Source organism: Diospyros lotus, chromosome 5 (genome assembly GCF_014633365.1).
Source record: "Diospyros lotus cultivar Yz01 chromosome 5, ASM1463336v1, whole genome shotgun sequence".
In the NCBI taxonomy this organism is placed as follows: Eukaryota; Viridiplantae; Streptophyta; class Magnoliopsida; order Ericales; family Ebenaceae; genus Diospyros; species Diospyros lotus.
This window is the reverse complement of record NC_068342.1, coordinates 24,781,919-24,786,551: the sequence shown is the minus strand read 5'-3', so window position 1 is coordinate 24,786,551 and position 4,633 is coordinate 24,781,919. Positions and strand designations below refer to the sequence as shown.

The window sequence follows — 4,633 nt, the reverse complement described above, 5'->3', positions numbered from 1 at the left end:
TTAAAGAAAATGCCATGAAATATTGGATGTCTTGTGAGGGGCAAAATGGTAATTTGGAATTGCATCCCAAAGGAAGATAAATTATTTTGGAGAAATTATTTATATAGGGGAATAAATTTTGGAGAATTTAATTCTTGATTAAGTGCATAGATAATTAGGAATTAAATTGGAAAACCAAGTATGGTTAGATTGATGACACTTGACAAATTCTCATAGAAGAGATTTAAATTAATTTGGAGAATAAAGATTTATTTAATTAAGAGAATTTGGTGACACATGGCATGATCTTATAAACCAAGAGGGATATTTAATAAATGAAAAAGGAAAAAGAAATTAGTCTCTCAAGCATTAATGAGAGCCATGATGGAGAAAATTAAAAAGAAAATCAATAATAAAAAGAAATTTGTCAAGCATTAATGTTGGAAAATGGTGGATTTAAATAAATGCTAAAGAAATTAGATTATGTCTTTCAAGAGCTTTTAAATTTAAATCAAAAAGAAATTATTTAAGTCTCCATTAAATGCTTGAAAAGTTGTGGATTTAAATTAAATGCAAATTTGGGAAATTAGTCAATCTTGGAAATTAGTCATGATTTAATTAAATGAAAAATGGAGAATTATGGAAAATTGGGATTGATCCAAGGGAGGAGATTTAGTCTCCAAAGAGAGATCAATGGAGGAGATTTAACAAGATAAGTCTCTTGGATTTGTGTTTCCTTTGTATCTAGGCAAGAGTTCTCCTAAAATCAAGGGTTAGGATTTAACTTGGGAGAAGCACAAGGATTGTGCTAATGTTCAAAGGTAGAGATTAGGTCTCTTGAAATAAGAAAAAAATCAATGGCTAGGATGTGATCTTGAGAATTAGCATGGATTAAGAAGAAAACTCTATAAATGGGAAGTGAGAAATTAGTTCCAAGCTTTTTCCCATTTGTGAAGTAGAGAAGCAAGAAGGCAAGTAAGAAGGCAAGGAAGTCTAGAGAAGGAAGAGAAAGTCTAGCAAAAGGTAATCTAGTTTTCTCTTTTGTTATAGTTTAAGGCATGTGTTTAAGAGCTAAAGTCTCTTTTATTATTTTTCTTTAAGGGTGAGTATTAGCTTGTGGAGGTGTTGAAGCTTCAAAGTCTAAGAGGGATTCTTGGCTTGTGAGAGTGTAAAGCTTCAAGGAAACAAGGTAAGGGATAGCCCCAAGTGGAGGGGTTTTTGCTTGCATTTGTACATGTATGAATGAGTTGCATGTGATGGTTCTTTGCATGTTTTGTGCCCAAGTGGACCTATGGCCATAAGGAGGACTTGTGAGGGGAGTGAGGGGTTGGTTGGTGCCTTAACCTAAGTGGTTATGAAGGCATGGAGAACTACCCTTAATATGCATTGCATTGCATTACATGTTATGTTTCTCATACTTCATTTACATTTGCATAGCACCCTTACTGAGCATTGGCTCATAAGGTCCTTTGACCTCAATGTAGGTGGAGAAACATCCAAGGGAAAGGGAGTTTTGCAAGGGTGAAGGTATTGAAGCAAAGAGGAAAAACTATGTGTAATGGTTATGTAGTTTGTATTTTTGTGTTGTATTATTTTGTTAAACTTGGATTGTATGTAAATGTGGTTAAAAGGGGGAAAAATTTAGTGTTTTGGAAGCCCCTTGATATGGAAATGTATTCTGGAAAATATGGTTTTATAAAAAAAAAATATTCTTTTTTTGGAAAAAAAATGGCCAGGCAGTGGGCTGGGCAGCCAAGGCGCGCCTGGGCGGGCTGGCGCGGCCGCCCGCGGCCGGCCAGTGCGCGCGCGGGGCAGGCGCGGGCCGCGCGCGCGGCCATGCGCGGCCAGCGAGCGCGGCCTGCGCGCGCGCTGGGGGGCGCGGCTGCTGCTGCGCGCCCCCCCCCCCTGTGCTGCTGAGAAGTTCTTTTTTTTTATTGTTTTATTTTTTTTTGTGGGTTATTTAATTATTTCTGACATTTATGAAATTATGAAATAATTTAAATAAATAAATAATTAAATGAGTATTTAGCCTCTAAATTAATTTTTTTAAATTAATGTAAATTTGAGGCAATTGTGGGAAAAATTTCTAAATTTTGGGAAATTAAATAATGAGCTATTTTCCTTAAATTTTGAAATTGGATGAGGATGCTTGAGAATTGTATTTCAAAAATTATTTTCCTAATGATTGGAAAATTATGGAAATTTTGAAATAAATTAAAGGGAAAATTAATGGAGCTTTAATGAGGAAAATTTTATTTAGATTTTTCTAAAGGAAGATTAATCCAAATATTTTCCAAAGGAATTGGAAATGAAATAAATGGGTTAATGGTTGGGGCAAAGATAGGAAAAACCTATTTTCTTATAATTAAGGCGTTATGCCAAATTATTTTAAGCTAGAGAGTTAGCTTAATTCCTTTTCGATCCTGGTAAGTCACCCTTAGCCCTTCATTAAAGAGCTCAAGAAGGGGTGACGATTGCGAGGTTTCGGGTTTAATAGGTCGATTGATAATTCCCGGACCCTCGAGCGGAGCGAAGAGAGGGCAAAGCCTAGTTCCCACCTAGGTCGTTTCCCCGTTGAAACGTAGCCGTCTCTTCATCTTTGCCCTAGCGTGTGAATAGTAAGTTGGCTATTCGTGAGTAACACCCGTAGGTGGGAGCGGGGCGTTACAGCATGCACAAGGATTTCTAATATAAAAAGCGTACCTTGGACGACTGCTGGATCTATCCCCACATCTTCCTTTGTCAGGTTGAAGACGCGTCCCTAACGAGCTTCTCCTATCCTTTCAGCTTTCCTGTCTACCTGCCTAACCTTTAGCCTCTTCAGACAGTTCCTCGCAAAGTGTCCTGGCTGCTCACACTGGAAGCACACAATCTTTCCCAGGCTTTTTACTAGAGGTGCTTATTTCCCCTTGGGACAGTTTCTCTTTATGTGCTCTTTTTCTCCACACAAATAATAACTAGATGTTCCAGCCAAGCATTTCCTCCCCGGGTGTTTTTTCTTTCATTCGGGGCATCGCTTGTTGTTCTGGGGATTTTTATTTCCCGACTTCTGCTCCGTGCTCCCCTTCGTCTCGTCAGATCGTATAAACTTCACTTGCAAGAGATTTCTTTTTGTCGTTAGAGCTCTATTTATAGCTTCCTCATAAGAGTGTAAGGACCAGGTACTTAAGGCCTGCTGCAATTCCACTCGTAGTCTCGACATGAACTTTTGCTCCCTTTTCCATTCATCTGCATTGTACATTGGCACGTACTTAATAAGATGGGTGAATTTGGTGTCGTATTGGGCCATTGACATTTCCCCAATCAGCTCGAGGTTCATAAACTCCCAACTCTTCTCTTGCCTCTAGGTTAAAGGGAAGTATTTTGTATTGAAGGCGTCTTTGAATGCCTTATAGGTCATTATCGGAGCCTTGCTAGCTTATCCGACCCTAACCTTGAGTGGGATCGCTGCAAAGCTTACTCCGTAGTCTGCCACCATCTTTCGTCTTCCTCCTCTAGCATAAAGGTGGTGCAGTTCACCTTATCCAGGTCATTGTACTGTAATTGTCTAAGCAATTTTTTTGTTTTCTTCAGCCAGTACTCGACCATGCTAGGGTCATCACTAGGCCTTCCTTTGAATGTAGGCAGTCGTTGCCTTAGGTATTACTCTAGCACGTTGTCTGTAAGTCTAGTTAGTTCTTCCTTGGTTGCAAAGGTCAGGAGATTCTCCATGACCCTTTCCATTCTGGGTCCACAGACTCTACTTCTTGATCCCTACTCCTAATGCTACTACTACCGATAAAACTGTAGTGGCAAATCCCACTATCTTAACATCCTCGTTTCCTCGGTTAGGGGTGAGGGGAGCGCTGTTCCTTTGTCGCCTCGTAGTCACCATTTGAAAGGAAAGAAAGGACACATCTTATTCCATGAGAAATTTTTCAAAAAAGGGGATTTCATTTCACTATAAAACCTGTGACGCCTCGCTCCCACTTACGGGTGTTACTCGTGAACAATTACCTAAATTGTCCACCTGTCCGGCCTTTGGTGAAGGATGGGCCATGTTTCAAGACGAAATGCCCTAGGTGGGAACTAGGCTGGTCCTTCCCTTCCCGCAACCCCATGATTCATAATGCAAAATTAGGCTTTAATCACACCGCATTTGGTTGAAAAGAAAACTCATGAAGATGCCCAACCGCCATTTTCTTATTTATATTTAATTTTTTTTCCATCTAAGAATTTTACCGGGCTCCATAAAAATCACCATTTAAATCAATCCATTGATTGATTACCAATTTTGGAGGAAAAACTTATCATTTTCAATTTTCCAAAATTTCGGTATTATTCTCTAAAATGCCCGAAAAATCCCTTTATTTTGAAAATTCCTCCGGGGCCCAAAATCAATTAAGAATTGCCCCAAAATCCCCAAAAATTCTAAATTTTTGAAAAAAATTGGCCGGTGGGACTTGCTGGCGCGCCCGGGCCCACGCGGGGCCCCGTGATGCGCTGGTCGAGTGCCGCTCACGGCCCTGCCTGCGCGAGCGAGGCTGCTGCCTGTTGCTTCCAAAAAAAATTTTCTTTTCTTTTGGGCCTTCCTAACCCAAACTTTCCAGAAAATAAATTAAATAAAAATACTTCACATTCATTCAAATTTTGCCTCTATTTCTCCATAATTAAG

General features: G+C 39.6%; 1 long non-coding RNA gene across 1 annotated transcript; it reads left to right on the top strand.

Annotated features, from left to right (window-relative positions):
- The first annotated feature begins 896 nt into the window (after window positions 1–896).
- Window positions 897–1,522, top strand: LOC127802880 (uncharacterized). Its single transcript, XR_008023355.1, has 3 exons — window positions 897–1,002; window positions 1,081–1,168; window positions 1,464–1,522. It is a non-coding gene; the product is annotated as an uncharacterized LOC127802880 (long non-coding RNA).
- Window positions 1,523–4,633: the final 3,111 nt, after the last annotated feature.